Below are 21,749 nucleotides of genomic sequence, written 5' to 3' on the forward strand. Positions count from 1 at the left end.
TCTCTAGAAAAATCCAAAATTGGTCATAACCAGCCTACCGCCCCCCTGACAACCAGTCAGCTGGCACCCCCATAAACATCAGAATGTTGTCTGAAACCGTCTATATCAGCAGGTTCAGCCGACATTAGTCTAATGTGTTTGGTAGCCTTCAGAGTAGGTCATCCTGGGGATTGTACTATGTATACTGGTCAGTCGTGTTGGGAGTTGTAGTGTTCTGTATATAAAAAGTAACAGGATTGTACAGGAGTCCGGTCATGTTGGGAGTTGTAGTATTCTTTTTGTACGGTTCAATAGATCTTTCTTCTGGTTAGGCCGGGGTCACATCTGCGAGTGCAGTGCGAGAAACACGCGCAAGTCTCTCGCATTAATACCAAGCTGCCGCTGGAACTCAGGACCAGAGTGTGCGGCTGTATTTCTATGCAGCTCAACGCTCCGGTCCTGAGTGCCGGCGGCAGTGCCAGGTATTGAGGCGAGAGATTCGTGCGAGATTCTCGCATTGCACTCGCAAGTGTGATCCCAGCCTAATTTGTAGTGTTATATGTATAGTGTATAATATTTCATTATGTTTAAAACCAGTGGACATGTTGGGAGTTGCATTGCCCTATGTATACAGTTGTCCTATCATGTTTGTGGCAGGATGTATTCCGTGATTCAGATTCTGATAAGCAAGCTATTTCATTTATCTGTAATGACTTTCCACACCTGACTTGTCCTCACTTCACCTACAGTGTATACCGGCTCTCATTAGCTTATGTGTGTCGCAAACAGAAAGATCCTGACTAATTAAACAGTGTTTTAATTATATGCCAGGGCCAAAGTATATACTTCTGCTGCCAAATACTCCACAGAGATGCTAACTTGGCAAACACAGGATTACTATGTGATGCACTACAGTCCACAAACATCACAAGCGTTTTGCAATATTCCACGATGTTCTCGAGTCGACACATTGCAGAGCCTTCACCCAAAGTCCAAAAATGTTTATGTCAAAACACCTAACTGTAAAAGCGGAGTAACGTGAGCTCTGTAATCAGGATCTGACTGTGAGCTATTGATTATACTGGTATCAAACAGCCTCCCAATGGCTACAAACTAGGAGAAACTAACTAAAGATAAGCAGCGCTCATGTTGTCTGCCCAGCGTGTTAACCCAAACTATGCAGTTCCCGTGAATTAAGGTAATGGGCCATCATAGTCTGTCATCCTTTGGGGGTGCCTTCTGTAGTACACATCTAGTCAGACCTTAGTATCAACATCTTCTAGCCACGACTCGTCTTGTCGCGATCATCACTGCAGCCCTGAAAATAACAAGGTCCCATATATTATATATATATACATGTATCTCCCCCGCACTGCGCTCCTGACTACAGATATGGACCCACCATTAATATGCTATTAGCCATGCACCAGTCAATATATAAAGTGATATGCAGCACTGTGTCCCCCATTAACTATAATCTCTGCCGCCCAATGAATACAAATTATTCACTCTCTGTGACTCTCCCCAATTAACTTTAAGGCTATGTGCACACACTATGTTTTTGTTATTGAAAATATGCAAGGTTTTACAGTGAAAGTAAAGTGAATGAGATCCCTGAAGTCTCATGCACACGCTGCTTATTTTCTCATGCAGATTTTACAGCAGATTAAAATCTGCATAATGTATAAACATAGAAAATAGCCGACAGCACAACTGATATAGGGATACCCATCCTAGTTCCACTGGACCCAAATGGAAAAGTACATACCACAGCAAAGTGAAGAACAGCATCCAATCCAGGTGAAGTATAAAAAGTCCTTTATTGTGCCAAATGCAACGTTTCAACCATATAGGTCTTTTTCAAGCATGCTTGGATGCTGTCCTTCACTTTGCTGTAAAATCTGCATAATGTCCATTCTTGCAACTTATTTCACCAGTATTAATGAGTGGGGAAAATACCCAACAAAAACATGGCAAAAATTTGTAAAAAAATATAATTTTACATGTTTTTCCTGTCAACACATTAGGATATGCAGCAGAATTTTCTCCAGCAAATCCTGAACGTGTGCACATAGCCTTAGTCCCTGTCCTGTGTCCCCCCCTTTATTAAAAGTTCTTGATAGCATCATAATGAATTTGGGGGTGGGAGAAGATGTTATCAGGTACTTAACAGCCTCCATCACCTCCCAATTCATTACAAGTCCCTTACAGAGTCTTCTCCCACCTTTCTTTCATTACAAAGTGTCCTATGCACCTTACCCCCTCCTCTCCCAATCCCCATCAAATTTTAAGTCACTGATAGCTTCCTCCTCCCATCCTACAATTCATTATGACGCTATCAGATACTTGCCACCCTCCTTCACCACCCAATTCATTTTACATCCATATCTAACGTCCTTCTCCCCCTACCCCTGTTCATAAGTCTATTTTATAATGTCAGTGTAGCAAGAAAAAATAACACGGCACCACTGCCTGTACTTCCCCGGAATGCCTACTGCTATGTGCCGCTGCAGAGTCCGTGAGACACCAAAACGGACATTCGGGTGCACCATAAAGATTCAAATACGAACATCCATGAACAGAAAAAATAGAAGTGCACTCACCAGTCCTTATAAGTTACGAGCCTTTATTGAAAATGCATGCAGGTAAATTTAAGGGAGAACGTGGAATGGACGGACGACGGCCGTTTCGTGCTGCTGCACTTCTACGGGTCCGAATGCCTACAGGAATCAGGGGAGCACCCTTTAACTGCCACGATCGACAGGGAACTTCCCCTCCTCCCTACCAAGAAAGTGAAGAACCCACCCACCAAATTGTGAAATAACAAAAACCGCAAATTATACCAAATTATAACAATATGCAAATCGAACAATAAATATACACAGAGGACGCAACATGAAATACAAATCATAAAAATACTGCCATATCCATTTTATCGTTAAGGCCTAAAGGGCCCATAGCGTTAGTGCGCAGAATCCATCTGCCCTCCGCTCTTAACAGCAGTCTATGCAGACTGCCTCCTCGTTGCGGTAAGGATACCTGTTCCAACCCGGCAAAACGTAGTACATTTATGTTTCCAGCATGTACCTGTCTAACGTGGCTAATTAGCCTAGGGGCTCCCTTCCCAGTGCGGATGGAGTTGAAATGCTCCCTTATTCTAATAAACAGCGGGCGGATAGATTTTCCAATATAACAATAGCCGCAGGGGCAGAGGATTGCGTACACTATGTGTGTGGACCTACATGAGATGAAATGCCGCACATAATGGGAAATAGAGCCAAGTTGTAATCTATTACCCGTCAAATGGAAAGAACAGAAATTACAGTGTCCGCATTTAAAGTTCCCCTTTGGGACACCTGTCTCTAACCAGTTACTTGTGTCATTCATATAACAATTACGGGTTAGTAAATCCTTCAAATTTCTGCCGCGACGGCACGCAAATAGGGGACCGTTTTTAGTCATGTCCGACAAATCCACATCTTTTTCCAAAATATACCAATTTTTGCGAATGGTAGATCTAATAAAATCGTCCATAGGACCAAATTTAAATGAAAAGACAAACTTCTTTGCCTCTTTAGAGCCGTGTTCAGTGGAGCTGGGGGGAGCATTAAACGCAGGAACCGAAGCCCTCTGTAAAGCTGTATCTAGAAGTGGGCGAGGGTAGCCACGTTGCTCGAACCTTTTGTATAAATCGTGTGATTGCTTAATTAACCCGCTAAATGTGCTATTCGTTCTTCTAACCCTCAAAAACTGGCTGTATGGTAGAGCCTTTTTGGTATAATGTGGGTGAGCACTCTGAAAATGTAATAGCGAGTTGGTGGCTGATGATTTTCGAAAAACCCCCGTGTGAATTGTTCCATCTTGAATTGACAATTTGACATCGAGAAACTCCAAAGAATTACCCCCAAAATTAGACGTGAACTTTAAGTTCATGGTGTTCGAACGGTCCAGGAAGGCAACGAACTGAGTGAAGTCCTCCTGGGAACCGTCCCACACCACAAAAATATCGTCCACGTAACGTAGATATAATTTAATATTTTTGAGGAATGGATTATGCATAGAATAGATGAATTTGCTCTCAAACACTGCTAAGAAGAGTTTGGCGAGGGTACAAGCTACGGGCATCTATTTTATAATGGACTACTGTTCTAATCCCCCTCATCCCATCACTGTCCTCTCTCCCACATCCCATCATTGTCCTCTCCCCCACATCCCATCATTTTCCTCTCCCCCACATCCAATCATTGTCCTCTCCCCCACATCCCATCATTGTCATCTTTCCCACATCCCATCATTGTCCTCTCCCCCACATACCATCATTGTGTTCTAACCTCACATCCTATCATTGTCCTCTCCCTTCATTGTCCTCTTCCCCACATACCATCATTGTGTTCTAACCACAGATCCTATCATTGTCCTCTCCCCCCACTCCCTTCATTGTCCTCTTCCCCACATACCATCATTGTGGTCTAACCTCACATCCTATCATTGTCCTCTCCCCCCACTCCCTTCATTGTCTTCTTCCCCACATACCATCATTGTGTTCTAACCACACATCCTATCCTTGTCCTCTCCTCCACATACCATCATTGTGTTCTAACCTCACATCCTATCATTGTCTCTCCCTTCGTTGTCCTCTTCACCACATACCATCATTGTGTTCTAACCACATATCCTATCATTGTCCTCTCCCCCCACTCCCTTCATTGTCCTCTTCCCCACATACCATCATTGTGTTCTAACCTCTCATCCTATCATTGTCCTCTCGCCCCACTCCCTTCATTGTTCTCTTCCCCACATACCATCATTGTGTTCTAACCTCTCATCGTCCTCTCCCCCCACTCCCTTTATTGTCCTCTCCCCCACATACCATCATTATGTTCTAACCTCACATCCTATCATTGTCCTCTCTCCCCACTCCCTTCAGGGTCCTCTCCCCCACATACCATCATTGTGTTCTAACCTCACATCCTATCGTTGTCCTCTCCCCCCACTCCCTTCATTGTTCTCTTCCCCACATACCGTCATTGTGTTCTAACCTCTCATCATCCTCTCCCCCCACTCCCTTTATTGTCCTCTCCCCCACATACCATCATTATGTTCTAACCTTACATCCTATCATTGTCCTCTCCCCCCACTCCCTTCAGGGTCCTCTCCCCCACATACCATCATTGTGTTCTAACCTCACATCCTATCATTGTCCTCTCCCTTCATTGTCCTCTTCCCCACATACCATCATTGTGTTCTAACCACAGATCCTATCATTGTCCTCTCCCCCCACTCCCTTCATTGTCCTCTTCCCCACATACCATCATTGTGGTCTAACCTCACATCCTATCATTGTCCTCTCCCCCCACTCCCTTCATTGTCTTCTTCCCCACATACCATCATTGTGTTCTAACCACACATCCTATCCTTGTCCTCTCCTCCCACTCCTTTCATTGTCCTCTCCCCCACATACCATCATTGTGTTCTAACCTCACATCCTATCATTGTCCCTCCCTTCGTTGTCCTCTTCACCACATACCATCATTGTGCTCTAACCACACATCCTATCATTGTCCTCTCCCCCCACTCCCTTCATTGTCCTCTTCCCCACATACCATCATTGTGTTCTAACCTCTCATCCTATCATTGTCCTCTCGCCCCACTCCCTTCATTGTTCTCTTCCCCACATACCATCATTGTGTTCTAACCTCTCATCGTCCTCTCCCCCCACTCCCTTTATTGTCCTCTCCCCCACATACCATCATTATGTTCTAACCTCACATCCTATCATTGTCCTCTCCCCCCACTCCCTTCAGGGTCCTCTCCCCCACATACCATCATTGTGTTCTAACCTCACATCCTATCGTTGTCCTCTCCCCCCACTCCCTTCATTGTTCTCTTCCCCACATACCATCATTGTGTTCTAACCTCTCATCCTATCATTGTCCTCTCCCCCCACCTTCCAATCCCCCTCATAATCCTCTTCCCCAGTGCATTGAAATTAAGAAAAAAAAACACTCACCTCTCCGTTCGTTGCCCCAAGGCATCACTACTTCTTTCTTGTTTGCTGGCAACTTTCTAAATGACACAGGTGCGTGCTGCATACTGACGTCAAGCCGCGTGCCTGTATCACTGAGATAGTGCCAGGTAGGAAGCTGAGGATGGGATCGTGAAGCTCCACTGCCATTTTCTCCTTTAGGCCGGGGTCACACTAGACCGTAATACGGACGAGTGCAATGTGATAAAAAATCGCATAGCACTCGTCCCAATGTTAATCAATGGGGCAGCTCCCATCATCCGATATTTTCTCGGCCGTATTCAGGATCCGAGTGAAGTCGCAGCATGCTGCGATTGTCAGCGTTTCTCGGCCGAGAATCGCCAATGAAAGTCTATGGGGGTGAGAAAAAATAGCACAGCACACGGACCATCAGTGTGACTTGCGAGAAATTCTCAGGCATTGGGCAGGTGACAGGAAAGGCTCAGCCATTATTTGCTCATTTTGCAAGTGTGTGAGAAAATCTCACCATACGGATGTCACACGGATCATTTGATGTGAGAAAATCGCATCCTCGCACTGCACACGGATCACTGTTTTGTTAACATTTGTGCGATTCTCGTCCGTCAAAAACGTACCGTTTTTTTATACGTTGTGTGTGTCCCCGGCCTTAGGCAGCGGAGCTGCAGGATCACTCCCTGCCCGGCACGCTGCATATGATGAGGGAAATCTAGCCTCCAGAGCTCGGGCTCCAATCCACAGACAAGATTGCCCTCATTATTACCGCCCTGCAAGGGTCCCCCTCCAGCTATAGGCTCTGATGCAGCTGCACTTGCTATATATCCGCCCCTGACTCAGGTGACATCTGAGTGCAGTCCGATGTTTTACACGCACCCACAGACTTGAATGGGTGTGGGTGCTCCGATTTGTGCAGCCACTCATAGTATTCTGCGATTCTTTTATCATGCTGAATCGATAACAAAATAAATCCAGATCTGCACTGCTCCATAGTATAACACTGGGCCCAGTGTAATCTGATAGAACATCTGGGTTATACCCTAATGGGAGCGAGCCCTATCTATGGAATCTGTATAACAGCGTCATTATGGCAGTACCCTTACCATGAAAAATCTCTGTAAAACGAACACATATACATATATACAAGTCTGCGCCGTGTTACTAGCCACAAACTGCCCCACACTTCTGACAGGATTGTGACGGTGGCAGCCCATCCTGTTGGGTGACTGGGTGACTTCTCCGGACGCCGCAGGGCTCGGAGCTGATTTTTTCATTTGCTATAAGGGAATTTAGCATTTAAGGCGCCGTCCATTACCTGACAGCAGCCAGAAGGGGTTAACGATGGAACAGATCAATGGTGTCGCTCTCCAGTGGTTGTGAATCTGCAACTACAATTCCCAGCATGCACTGACAGCCAGCTATGCTAGGAGTGGTAGTGTCACAGCAGCTGGAGAGCCTCAGGTAGTGTCCACACTATGGCTACACCTGGACACGTGACCACCATCATGGCTGCCCCCATTGAAAAATGAAAAACGTTTTAGAACACGCACACACACATACACCAAACTGCCAAGTATCACAGGACCTCCATCACTGCTCACTTAGCGGAATCTACATAAAGTTGTTCGGGAAAAAAAAAAAAAGCCTCGCGAATTCCCTTGGTAGTGGTGACGAGGCGTGACTCGCAGAGCTGGGCGTGGCCTCCAGAGAGAGCGAGCGCGATGCCGACCCGGAAGTGGCCACTGGGCGAGACCTGAGAGCGTTTCCGGCAGCTGAGGAGAGAGGAGCGCCGCGTTAGGCCCCGGCACAGGCCGAGCTCTCCGGAGCTATGTGAAGAGGAGAGAAACGGCTTACTCCCGGCAGGTGAGACCGAAACCAAACGTCGGGGAAAGGTAGAAGCGTCCCTGCGACATCTCCTCCCGGGGGCTCACCCCTCCCCCACTTTTCTCATGTGTCTAGCTGCCGGCGCCGCGTATTGAGATCCTACTAATATCGCCCTCCAGTGGACACCCACCGCTACTGCAGGCCACTTACAGAAAAGCACGGGGTTCCCCAAAGTTCCCCCTTCTCTGCTACAACAGTGCTAGCTTCCACTAAACTTGTCCTTCTACAGCCAGTGCCACTTACTAGAGTCCTGGGCTTGCATTTGCTCTCATTAGCTTGTTTTATACCCAGTCCTATAGACCCTTCCCCCCATGTCCCTATAAGTCCCCTTTCATCAGACACACCCTGTAGTTACACACTATTCCACTTTCAGCAGGACAGCTTCAGTGATGTCTGAATTCTGCATGCTGCTAGTAGGGTTTCCTTTTAATCCATCCATAGACTTGTCTTTAAAAAAGCAAAATTGCTTATTTCAGTGGACATGTGCTTATCCTAAGATGTACTGATGTTTCATCTCAGATTATTTTTTTGATACCTATAGGATGATCGCACAAAAAAAGGGAAATCTCACTTGTGTCAGCCCTAAAGTGCCGCAACCTGTACAGATATTTGCTCAATCACTTCTAAATTATGTATGTAATTGGTCATATTACAGCAGCGCTGGGGTTCTGGGATCAAATCCCACCAAGGACAATATCTGCACGGAGTTTGTATGTTCTCCCTGTGTCTGTGTGGGTTTCCTCCGCGTTCTCCAGTTTCCTCCCACACTGCAAAGACATACTGATAGGGAATTTACATTGTGAGCCCCAATGGGGACAGTGATGGTAATGTAAAGCGCTGCAGAATATGATGGCGCTATATAAGCAAAGAATAATAAATATTGACAGCTGCCAAGAAACTGACGGGAACTGGTGCTATCCTAACAAAATATTTGTTTATGTAGCGCTGCATTACTCAGGCATGTTTCCAGCCCAATTGACAGTACTTTATCACTTGCTTAAATTCCCCTGATGCAAAATAGTGGGGTCGAAATATCCTTAATAGAGTTGTTTGGTCCCTATACTGTTTTGTTATTGTCGGCAGCACATCCTGTTATATGGGACAATGTGCTGCTGACAACCCATAACGGATGCTGATCGCTGCCACGTTTATATGGGCCAGTGATCAGGAGCGAGTGTGTCTCACATACACATTATAGATCCTCTTTTAAAAGATCCTTGAGGGCTGTTTCATGCATTTCAGGGTTTTGTCCAGGCCACTCTGGAAGTTGTAGTTTCACAACATCTGGAAGTTCACAGATTGAACGAATATATTACCCCAGGCTGGTGCTGCACTAATATTTATCCTGTTCACACGTCTCACAAAGGAGTTACTGTCTCAACAACAATTTCCATGCGATTGCTGCTACTTCTGTCCTGCTTGACTGTACGCAGGATGTATGCATTCACACTCTGTTTTGCAATTTAATTTCCATACCACAAGTGGATAGTCATATGGTAGTGTCGCTCTGTATGCTGTAATTTCACACATTGGAAGGAAACCTTGGTTTAGAGTGCACTTAAAGGAAACCTGTCACCCCCCCCAGGCGTTTTTAACTAAAAGAGCCATCTTGTGCAGCACTAATGCTGCATTCTGTCAAGGTGGCTCTTTTAGTTCGGGTCCCTGCCAACGCTGCAATAATCGCTTTTATAATTTGTCCCTGATACCTTGAAATAGACCTGGGGGCATGTCTTTTCCCCCGGACAGAAACACCTCCCAGCCGTCACTCAATACTCTGCGCACCAGGCTCCGCCTCCTCTGGCTTCATTAACGTCTCGGAGGGGGGGGTGTTCTCCCGGATTTACCGCCTTGTCAGTGACCACCGCGGTGCGTCCCTTCCCAGATGACCTTCCGCAATTAGGCTGGTTTCACATTTGCGTTTTAAACGCAAACGCATGTGGTGAAAAAACGTGTTTAAACGCTGCGTTTTTTAGACGCATGCGTTTTTGCATGTGTTAAAACAAACGCGGCGTTTTGACGCGTTTACAAGCGTTTTTTCCTGCGTTTGCGTTTTTGAAACGCATGATGAGAAGTGTGTGACAGCTGCCAATCATCAAAATCAACTAGAAAACCCACTATAAACAGAAATAGCTAGGGTTAGGATCCCTAGTAACCCTAGGGACCCTAACCCTTAGGGTTAGGATCCCTTAGGGTTAGAGTTGGGGGGTGGCTTATCAGTGTGTATTCTTGTGTTTTTCTATTAAAACGCATGCGTTTAAAAACGCATGCGTTTACATAGACAGCAATACGTTTTTTTGCCGCAAAAACGCCGCTAGAAATAGCTACATGTTGCATTTCTACAACAAAACGCATGCATAGAAACGATGCATGCGGCGGCAAAACGCATGCAAAAAACACATGCGTTTTTAATGTTAAATATAGGGAAAAAAAACGCATGTTTTTTTTGCGCTAAAACGCAGCGGCAAAAAACGCAAATGTGAAACCAGCCTTAGAGCAGCAGCCGCAACATCGACTACTTTGAGGAAGTGAACACGCAGCAGTCGCCTGTGTGTTCTGCTGCGGCCCCGGAGCCTGCGCTGTAAGTTCGAAGGGCAGCGCAAACTGCGCATGCCCGAAAAAAAAACATACAGTGAGGCGTTAATGAAGGCAGAGGAGGCGTTTCTGTCCGGGGGAAAAGACATGCCCCCAGGTCTATTTCAAGGTATCGGGGACAAATTATAAAAGCGATTATTTCAGCAGTGGCAGGGACCCAAACTAAAAGAGCCACCTTGACAAAATGCAGCATTAGTGCTGCACAAGATGGCTCTTTTAGTTAAAAACGTCTGGGGGGGGTGGATGACAGGTTCCCTTTAAAGGGGTTGTCCGCTTGAAAAATAGTAAATGCATTAAACGCTGAGGATTCACTGATAAAAGCAGAAGAGATTTATATTGAGCCACACTGTAAAAAGCCCCCCCAGTTGGCTTTACTTTTTGGAAGGCACTGAACCTGGGTAGGGGTGGGGACATCCAATGACATGCTAAAACCATGTGACTGATGCAAACTTCTGTGTATGGACTTGGAAATGTGCAAATCTGGGCAGGGGCATATTCAGGTACTTTTTGAAGCATAATATCAGTGATTAATGCAAATGCATTATCTGATTTTCATTATCTGATTTTTGTCAACCTGTCTGATGGAAATTTACCTTGTTCAGGAAAACTTATGGACGTGTCATTCATGTTGGTGGTTCATAGCCTTTGTAATTGTTGGCGCCGGCTCCCAAGAAGTTGACGTTGGGCCAACGCTTAGCACTAGTGATGAGCGAATATACTCCTTACTCGAGATTTCCCGGGCACGCTCGGGGGTCCTCCGAGTATTTTTTAGTGCTCGGAGATTTTGTTTTTCTTGCCGCAGCTGAATGATTTACATCTGTTAGCCAGCATATGTACATGTGGGGGTTGCCTGGTTGCTAGGTAATCCCCACATGTACTTATGCTGACTAACAGATGTAAATCATTCAGCTGCGGCAAGAAAAATGAAATCTCCGAGCACTAAAAAATACTCGGAGGACACCCGAGCGTGCTCAAATCTCGAGTAACAAGTATATTTGCTCATCACTACTTAGCACCTCCGTTCGCAACCATTATATGTGTCTATATTATTAATTGATCATCCCCGTGAGGGTGAATTCACAGGCAGCAGATTGATTACAGGAATTTGTGCAAAAGTCCTGTCCCTATGTGTCTGTATGAAAGCTTGCATAAATTAATAGACTAATCAGATGTATGTGATGGACTTTTATGCACATAGACCAGTGCAAAAAATAACAAGATTCCATATGTTTTAGGCTTATTGCCTATGTCCCTTTAATTTTCTTTTCTCATTTTTTTTAAAGGCCATTTGGAAAATGGCAGCAAACTGTTTGCTCAGGTTAACTGCTCCCCTTTCCTCTAAATGTGTGTTCAATCCTTTTATTTGCTTGTTGTGCGGGCATTCTTTATTCTTTTCCCTTTTCCATAATAATAATCTTTATATAGCGCCAACATAATCCGCAGAGCTTTACAGTTAAGGTACCGTCACACTCAGCAACTTTTGAATGATAACGATAGCGATCCGCGACGTTGCAGCGTCCTGGATAGCGATCTCGTTGTGTTTGACACGCAGCAACGATCAGGATCCTGCTGTGACATCGCTGGTCGGAGCTAGAAGGCCAGAACTTTATTTCGTCGCTGGATCACCCACTGTCATCGCTGGATCGGCGTGTGTGACTGGTAACCAGGGTAAATATCGGGTTACTAAGCGCAGGGCTGCGCTTAGTAACCCAATATTTACCCTGGTCACCATTGTAAATGTAAAAAAAAAAATAGTACATGCTCACATTCCGGTGTCTGTCACATCCCCCGCCTTCAGCTTCCCGCACTGACTGTGAGCGCCGGCCGGCCGTAAAGCACAGCGGTGACGTCACCGCTGTGCTCTGCTTTACGGCCGGCCGGCGCTCACAGTCAGTGCGGGAAGCTGAAGGCGAGGGACGTGACAGACACCGGAATGTGAGTATGTAGTTTTTTTGTTTTTTTTTAGATTTACAATGGTAACCAGGGTAAACATCGGGTTACTAAGCGCGGCCCTGCGCTTAGTAACCCGATGTTTACCCTGGTTACCCGGGGACTTCGGCATCGTTGGTCGCTGGAGAGCTGTCTGTGTGACAGCTCTCCAGCGAGCACACAACGACTTTCCAACGATCACAGCCAGGTCGTATCCCTGGTCGTGATCGTTGGAATGTTGATCAGTGTGAAGGTACCTTTAAACAATTTCAAACACAGTCATAAGTAACAGCGTTAACAATAATATAATGATTAATGCAAAATCAGACGACCCTGCTCGTGAGAGCTTACTATCCACAATGAGGTGGGGGAGATACAAAGTACAGGTGTGTATTTACAATGATGTATTTACAATGATGGTCCAGCCATCTTCAGGGGGTGGGGGATAGGTGGAGATGGTGAATGGGCTACACACACACACACACACACACACACACACACACACACACACACACACACACACACACACTGACTTTGATTAAGGAACATGATAGGCCGCTCTGAACAAATGTGTTTTGAGGGAGCGTCTAAAACTGTGCAAGTTGTGGTTGGTCTTAATTTCTTGTGGTAGAGCATTCCAGAGGATTGGCGCAACGCCGGAGAAGTCTTAGAGTCAGGAGTGGGAGGTACGGATTAGTGCAGAGGTTAGTCGAAAGTTGTTTACAGAGCGCAACGATCAGCTTGACCAATAGACAGAAATGAGGGAGGAGATGTAAGGGGGTGCCGCACTGTGGAGAGCTTTATGGGTGAGAACAAGTACTTTGAATTGGATCTTATAATGAATTGGCAGCCAATGTAACGACTTGCGAAGAGCGGATGCGTCCAAGTAATGATTAGCCAGATGGACGACCCTGGCTGCCGCATTAAGAATGGACTGGAGAGGGGAACTTCGAGTAAGTGGGAGGCCAATTAATAGAGCATTACAGTAATCCAGGCGGGAGTGGATCAGGGCGACAGTGAGGGTTTTTGTTATTTCCATGGTGTGAAAAGGGCGGATTCTAGAGATGTTCTTTAGGTGTAAGCGGCACGAGCGGGCAAGAGATTGTATATGGGCGGTGAAGGAGATATCGGAGTCAAACGTAACACCCAGACAGCGCGCCTGCTGCCGGGGTGTTATGGTTCTACCCACGGAGAGGGAAATGTCAGATTTAGAGAGGTTAGTAGACAGTGGGAGTAGAACAAGTTCGGTTTTGGAAAGGTTGAGTATCCGTCTTCTGCACACAAGCTTTTTCTTTTTGTAACTTCGTAGAAAACTTATTTATTTTTCCTGGATATGGAAAGAGGGTGCTACATTGGATGAAATCTTCCATGTGAGGGGCTGTACCATGATATTGGCTCACAAATCATGCAATGTACAGTCGCAGGTTTACTTCCTTACCGATTTAACTTTTTTGTAAGTTCAAAATGTCTGATGTGGTGAGGTTTTTGTTTTTTTTTTTGTTTTGTTTTCAGCATTTGCGAAACTGCCTAAAAATTGTTTTGGAACATTTAACATTGAGATGGTAGTAATGCTGTGAATAGCTAAACAATGGCTTGTGGCTCCAGTCTTAAAGGGAACCTGTCACCTGAATTTGGCGGGACCAGTTTTTGGTCATATGGGCGGAGTTTTCGGGTGTTTGATTGCCTTGCGCAGGCGTGTACTACGGAGGACATAGAATGAACTTCAATCCAATATTGCAGCCAGCATGCAGCCAGCGAGTAAGGAAAGGGTGAATCAAACACCCAAAACTCCGCCCATATAACCAAAAACTGGTCCCGCCAAATTCAGGTGACAGGTCCCCTTTAAGGTGGACATACTTGGCTCGATATATCTGGGTCGTCATTGTTCCTGGTAATGAGAAAAGTAATCAGAAATGCTTGTCCGTTCTTACAAGAAATGAGCAATACATGTTTTTTGCAGTGTTGGCTGATGATCTGGTATTTATGGGTAGCTACCAAATCTTCCTCCACCGCAGAAGAGAAGGATCCAGCGGGTTGAATCTCAACATGACTGATTCTTTTTTTTCCTAGGGGAGATAAGCTGCTACCAGGGGGGGTTTAAGATGTTTAATACCTCATTGAAATGGACACTGGAGATAGATGGCAATAAAGCCCTGCCATCCAGAAGCTCTCCCATTGCTTTTGTTAATTTGAGCGGTATGGGGAGAGCTAAGAGTTTTTATACTGTTCTGATCATGAGTTTTCAGTCTTACAACCAAGACCATCTACAAATTTATACACATGGAAAATCTTAGATCAGATTGATCTTCTCGTCTTGCCTGTGATATGTCTTTCCGAAAATTCCATTCAAAGCCGGGTACAGATTGACTTCTGATTGGCTGTGTTTTGGGGAGTGCATGATGGCTGCGACTTGGCTGAAATATTTTGTAGCATTGCCTAAAACTAAAAAAAAATACAGCTGAAGCTCAGGATCCCTGATTTGGCTAAAGCTTTACCTCCTGAGCTATCATGCATTCCTGAGTTCTGGTCTTCTCAAGTTACACCCCATCCACCCCCTGTGGCTGCTTCTTGCAAGGCTGCATATTAGCCAGCCTGGCTACCTTTGAAATGCCAGATAGTTGAGTGTGAAAGTTTCTATCAGATCTCCGATCATTTCCTACTGATAGTTTTTAATTTAACTGCACCCATCCATCCATTATTTTTCTTACCTCTCGGGCAGTAGGTTGTGCTCTATTATTTGGTGCACGTTTCCAGGCGGCTATTACACTTTCATCTTGGGTGCGCGTTCTCAGCCATCGCACTCATTTGATCCATGTGCTCTTTGAAGTTCATCATTTTACTTCAAAGTAGCTTTTGCATTTAGTATAGCTGTTTACCAGACGTGTGCTACTTCGACCACATGTGCCGAGTGTTTGTGCTGGGTGGGGAATAGTTTGAAGACCGTTGTATGGCCCCATCTGAGAATTGATAACATGCTCTGTAGAGTTCCTCGTTTTTTTTTTTTTTTTTTTTAATAGATAGTTGGCCTTCCACAGGCACATGTGGTTGCACAAGAAATGTACTTAGTACCTCCAACCCATCCCCCATCCTTGGAATTTCAGCTCCCTGGTATGAAGGATTGTTGTTCCCCTGCTGGGAGTGTAGCACCTTTTACACTAACCTTCCCCCACAGTTGGTGACACTATTTGCAACCAAGGATACACATGGTAATCATGTGGTTTGTGAATGGGCAGATTGGTTGGCTTTTCTCTATCACCTAAATATCCAGTACCCTTGTGCTTATGTTAGCTGTGGGGACCTTACCTATTTGTCCACAGACTGTCCCTATGCTTATTTCATGTGCCATCACTCTGGTGTGGTCTAACCCTGGACCCTCTCCAATGGTGTTAATAAAGGGGCTGCAGTGCTGATTCAGCCATGGGACAGTGCTTTTACTTGCACAGCTGCACTCTTGGCTTCCTGGCTGTGTGAGAACTGCAGCTGCATTCACTTGAAAGGAGGATTTTCTGGATTGGTGGAGTCCCAGATGTTCAACTCATAAAGTGATGTCAGATCCCTTCACTTTGAGACTAACATACCCCAGTCTTCCCAGGATTTCTAAGTCATGTCAGTCCCCATGATATTGTTAGACTGTCTGTCCTTATGAAGATTCCTGCATTAAGGGACCCATACATGTTTCATAAAAGTTATCTGAACCTTTTTCGTTAGGTTTAGTAGACCATCTAATATGGATAGGGGCCCCCGGCTCTGCGTCAACAGATTATGATGGAATTTCTATGTCCGATTATTTGATTTTCAGGGAGATAAGTCACTTTTTCTTCTTTCCCTCCCATTGAAAACAAAGCCTACAGCAATCTAATGTGTATGGCTAGGTTTTTGTGATCTTCCTTTAGCCGCTCTCTTTACAGTGATTTTGGGTGGCGAGCATTTACACCACCGAGATTCTTGAAGACATAAGTCCGACTCACACATTTGATCCTTGCAATCAACTGTACATTGTATCCGTAAACCTGCTACTTGTTCAGTCTCTACTACATGGTCCTTGATGAAATAGCCCTGGGAACAATCAGGCAGCCTATTTAGCCTTCAGCTTTATGGAACCTGTTTTTTTAAGGTCCTTTTGATCTTAAGTGTTCTTCAGCCCCTTAAAATCGCTTTTTTTCCTAAAGGAATTGGCTACCTTTGTCCTACTGCACTTAAAGCATCCACATTAACATGTTAGAACTGCAGCCAGAGGCGCAATACTGTTCAGTGCACATCTCAGGAATGTCGTCACAGTGTAGTAGTTAAGCGTACTAGAATCTCTCTTTGTGATAAGTCCATAGTTTTAGCCTCAAATCCATGAGTGGCCGTGCAGTTTTCAGGATAAAAACGTGATTTTACTTTTAAAATCTTGCTCCCCAGGTGTGGTTTTGCCCTCTTACTGCTCCATATTTTGAAAACTTCTTCAGTCACATAGGAATAAGCCATAGCTGCTTATGCAGCTTTTATTTGGAATGTCTGAAGTCTTTACAAGAAATAACGTCCTTCTTGTCCATAGGTGGTGTCTGATATTGTATCTCACTTTAGTGACTGATCCAAGATCCTTATAGGCTGTAAGAGGCTGTGGCTGTCTCCACCACTAAGCTAGTTATTGGGGAACTCACAGTGAGCGTATAGTACGGGTGCCAAAAGCCATACAGGCATAGTCCAATCCTCCAATTATTAAAAAAAAAAATTGAAGGCATCATACCATTTGAGAAAAATAGAAATAGTGGTTTAATAGAGCATAGGGGCTCAGCGACATTTCGGTACAGCTGAGAACCTTATTAAAATGTATATATTACAGATACACACTGATACGTTCACTACCTGCCACCATTAATTGTTTATACAGATGGATTGGACATCCGTTATGGGTAGTGTATGGTTTTAAGGGTATGGTTTACAGAGCATGAGGAACGGAGCTATTACGGTACATTTCATATATTCAATCTGGAAAGGTAGCCAGTGTTTGTGTGTATAGATAGATAGATAAATAGAGATATATATATATATATATAGATATATATAAATAAAACCATGTTGTGTACAATCACATCATCTAAAAGGGATAACAAAAGGAAAGTATTAAACCTATGTATGAAAACGAACAGAATTATAGCAAGCCCTACCTTCCAGCATTAACAAGACCAAAGCTCTGATTTTTATTAGATTAAGGTTACATCCACATAACTCCATTTGTGAGCGCATATGGGGGCTTGTCATGGAATGTGTAAATCTGACAGGGAGAAGGACTTGGGGATCCTAGTTAATGATAAACTTACCTGGAGCAGCCAGTGCCAGGCAGCAGCTGCCAAGGCAAACAGGATCATGGGGTGCATTAAAAGAGGTCTGGATACACATGATGAGAGCATTATACTGCCTCTGTACAAATCCCTAGTTAGACCGCACATGGAGTACTGTGTCCAGTTTTGGGCACCAGTGCTCAGGAAGGATATAATGGAACTAGAGAGAGTACAAAGGAGGGCAACAAAATTAATAAAGGGGATGGGAGAACTACAATACCCAGATAGATTAGCGAAATTAGGATTATTTAGTCTAGAAAAAAGACGACTGAGGGGCGATCTAATAACCATGTATAAGTATATAAGGGGACAATACAAATATCTCGCTGAGGATCTGTTTATACCAAGGAAGGTGACGGGCACAAGGGGGCATTCTTTGCGTCTGGAGGAGAGAAGGTTTTTCCACCAACATAGAAGAGGATTCTTTACTGTTAGGGCAGTGAGAATCTGGAATTGCTTGCCTGAGGAGGTGGTGATGGCGAACTCAGTCGAGGGGTTCAAGAGAGGCCTGGATGTCTTCCTGGAGCAGAACAATATTGTATCATACAATTATTAGGTTCTGTAGAAGGACGTAGATCTGGGTATTTATTATGATGGAATATAGGCTGAACTGGATGGACAAATGTCTTTTTTCGGCCTTACTAACTATGTTACTATGTTAGGTCTTTCAGAATTTGATGAGATCCCCAATTTTCAGGATATCTTCTCCCCTATAACTCCCAGGCTGACGTTATCATTGTCATGTTTCCTATTACAATTTTACCTTTCTATAGAGATGGAACATGGCATGGATAGCATCATCCATCTTTCCGATATTAATAAGTTGGAGGCATTCGGCTAGCCTAACAATTATGTGAGTGAATGTGTTATATTTGTCCCTTTGCTATGCCACCAACAATATGTCTCACATAAATATCAGATCAATGCAAAGCCCAATATTCAAGAGTGGCTCCAGAGAGAGAGAGAATTCCTTTGAACAGAGGAAGCTTATGTTCTTCTCTGCCTCTGAGTATACGAATCCTAGACTTGCTGATTCTCAGCAGATCCCTTTTGTAATTACGTATTCACGGCAGGAGGTCCTACTTCAATGGAGGTTGAAGTGTTCGCTCTTTCTGACTTCCCCAGTTATAATTAAACCCATATGTTGAATGTGAGGGTGATATGTAACCTCCCTGGAGATGTCTTCATGGATTTTACAATTTTTCTGTATGTCACCTCTCCCTTTTAGAGGTGGTATGGGAGACTGACTTACAAATCATCTCCCAAGCCCCTCTTCCAGCACAGCCTCCCTGGATCTCACAATACCCTCTCCTTCTTGGACTTAGTGATGGGCTTCTATGGGTAGCTGAGTCTGAAACTCCTGGCTTCAGGTAGCCAGAAGTGACGTTATGGCCCCAACTTTATGGGAACCCTCCGGGACCTGCTTTGAGTCAGTAACTGGTCCTGTTATCCCACTGAATGATGAGGATCCAGAAGGCAGTGGTGATACCGGTGTTCTGGGAAATCCTACTGCGGATAACAGCTATGTTGACTGTCTCCGCGGGGGATAACAACATTTTCCCGGTCCTGACAGGCTGTGGGTACCACTTTTCCATCACCCTAACAGGCTGTAGGTAACATTCTTCCCTCAAACAGACAGGCTGTGAGACTCCCTTTCCCACAACCATGACAGTCTGTGGGTAATGCTCTTTCCCATCACCCTGACAGTCCCTGCCTTCTCTGGAACCTCAGGAGCAGTGCTAATAATGGGATCGCTACTGCAGACCATGTCACAGTCCGTTGGGACACTGATCAGCTGCACTTGACCACCTACTTCATGATCCCTGTGCCTGTTCCCATTACCGAGCACACTGATGCTCTCTCCTTTTAGGGGATCCTCCGCAACATCACCCACAGCATTACATGGCTGAGTTTTCCTATACAATGAAACACATTATCATCATGCATAACATTGAAATCCACATTATCGACATTTGAATCACATGAAATGCCAGATCTGGGAGGTTTGTTGGGAGCATATTGAGCGATCAACTGTCCCAGATCGGTCCCCAATAAAACATGTGGGGAGATTCTCGGAAGCCCTCACTTTACTCAACCCCCTCCCGGTACCCCAGTCTAGGAAAGCCCAGGCCATTGGTAAAGGTCATCGAACACTTCCAGTGACAGGGTCTTCCCATAGATATGTTCTTCAAAGAACACAAATTCAGGGTGGATGAGGGTTCGTTCTGCACCAGTGTCCTTGAGCCCTACAGTTACTGTCTCCCACAGGAATAGGGTTGCAAGCTTTCATTGTCCCTCCCAACCGTCAAAAAAGAAGAGATAAATAGGGAAATTCATAGACCATGTAACATGTTGTCCCCTTAAAAATATAATTTTAATCAGATAATCATAAAAATACCAATTCCCAGTGAAACACACAAAAAATGATACAAAAGAATCTAATAGTGCACCTAGCCTAATACAATAACCCTACGCTTGCCTGCTGTCCCTTCCTAACAGTGGAGGTTGGCACCCTGATAGAGTATTTGGCGCCCCCACTCCGCGGCGGCTAGCATCTGCTCACCCTGTTAAATAACTAGCAAACTATAGGAGGGAAAACAATAAGCAAATAAAAGAAATGAAAGAAAGCGTAAGGTAAGGAAACTAAGGTGCACAAAACAATTATATATCAACCTCCTGCATTGAGATCCCGTGTAGGACAATCCAGACGCTAAAAAAGTGAGCAAAAATATAAGTCCATATGCTCATAGCGTTTTTATATAACAGTCCTACTGCACACCCCACAGAGATAGAACTGTGTGCATAGGTTATCGAGATGATAATAGCAAGGGAGATATATTAACAAATGACCTGGTTCAGTCTAAGATAAAGCTTGTGCATGGCAGCACCTCCTAGGTAGCCATTAGCAGTAGTCATTATCGGTGCATTCAAAATATTCAACAATGTTTAAATACCCCAGCATAGCAGCCAACATCTATGATCACACAGAAATTCATAATGCTATACAGGAAATGAAAAATAGTGGAATGCACACAGCTACAATCTGATGGATGAGATAGTAGACGCTGACAGTAATAGGTGAACACTGATAACTAACGGTAGCTGCTTATACTCATGCACAGTCAGGTAGACAGAGGTAGGTGGTTCCAAAGACAGCAAACAGAGAGGGTGTTAACCCCAAAAGGACACTTAGCTGTAAACCAACGCCCCAAACGCGTCTACCTGGCTCTATGTCCATCACGGACCGTCACACCTTCACAAGCCAAAGATGAAGAAATTGGTCCTACACCATCAGGTCCTTTAAGCCCTTGAAGGTGGTAACCGATAGTCCCTGGATCAACTGCTCGAATTTGATTGAGTCCATCCACCACATAACTGTAGCAGTCGAAGCACTTTAAAGGGTCCGGAACTTTTTTCGAGACACTTCAGGAGTCTGTTGATATTTCTTCATCAGGTCCTGTTTAATGGCCTAAAAGTTTCCATCTTGTTCTTGAGGGAGAGCAGCGAACACCTCCAGAACTTTTGACTCATAGCCCTGATGACCAGCGCACTGGTCTTCAGGCAACTGGTACTGTCTGGAGACCTTTTCAGACTGCTTAAAAAAATGTGTCCAGGTCCTTGTCCATGACAGGAAAATGCTCGGTATGGGGTGTAAGTGTGTTGGCATTACTAGACTCCCTATTCAGTGGGATATTGTTCCTTCCTGGAGTCAGATTAACGCCAACTGGTGGTCTCTCTCAGCTTGTCGCTCTCGCTCGCCTTGGGCCTGTCTCTCAGCTAATTCATGCTTTGCGTTATTGTAGCACAAGCTGCATCCACATTTGAGTTATATCTTCCCATTTGCTGAATGAATGGCAAACAAGAGTCCATTCCACTCTGGGAGCTATGGCTGCTGCTGGCCCTCTGTGTCAGACAGTTCTGGAAACGGATCCACAACTGGGGCAACCTGGTGCTCTATTGGTCTTGGGCTCTGATGCCACATCGTGTTGGTACCTGGCATCATCCTCAATCATTTGGTTTTGTCTTTTTTTTTTTTT

The 21,749-nt window shown here is 44.8% G+C and overlaps 1 protein-coding gene and 1 long non-coding RNA gene across 2 annotated transcripts in view; one reads left to right on the forward strand and one right to left on the reverse strand.

Moving 5' to 3' along the window:
* Nucleotides 1-524: 524 nt before the first annotated feature.
* On the reverse strand, nucleotides 525-6,036 carry LOC138667278 (uncharacterized). The gene is made up of 3 exons (XR_011318685.1): nucleotides 5,990-6,036; nucleotides 2,583-2,760; nucleotides 525-1,297 (listed from the first exon to the last, which is right to left on the reverse strand). It is a non-coding gene; the product is annotated as an uncharacterized lncRNA (long non-coding RNA).
* A 1,652-nt stretch (nucleotides 6,037-7,688) lies between these two features.
* The window catches only part of ZBTB34 (zinc finger and BTB domain containing 34), a 25,973-nt gene continuing 11,912 nt past the window's right edge, over nucleotides 7,689-21,749 (forward strand). The window contains exon 1 of the mRNA XM_069747984.1: nucleotides 7,689-7,843. The gene's annotated coding sequence lies outside the window, so the exon portion shown is untranslated. The remainder of the gene's footprint in view (nucleotides 7,844-21,749) is intronic.

The sequence above is a fragment of the Ranitomeya imitator genome, chromosome 2 (genome assembly GCF_032444005.1).
Source record: "Ranitomeya imitator isolate aRanImi1 chromosome 2, aRanImi1.pri, whole genome shotgun sequence".
Lineage (NCBI taxonomy): Eukaryota > Metazoa > Chordata > Amphibia > Anura > Dendrobatidae > Ranitomeya > Ranitomeya imitator.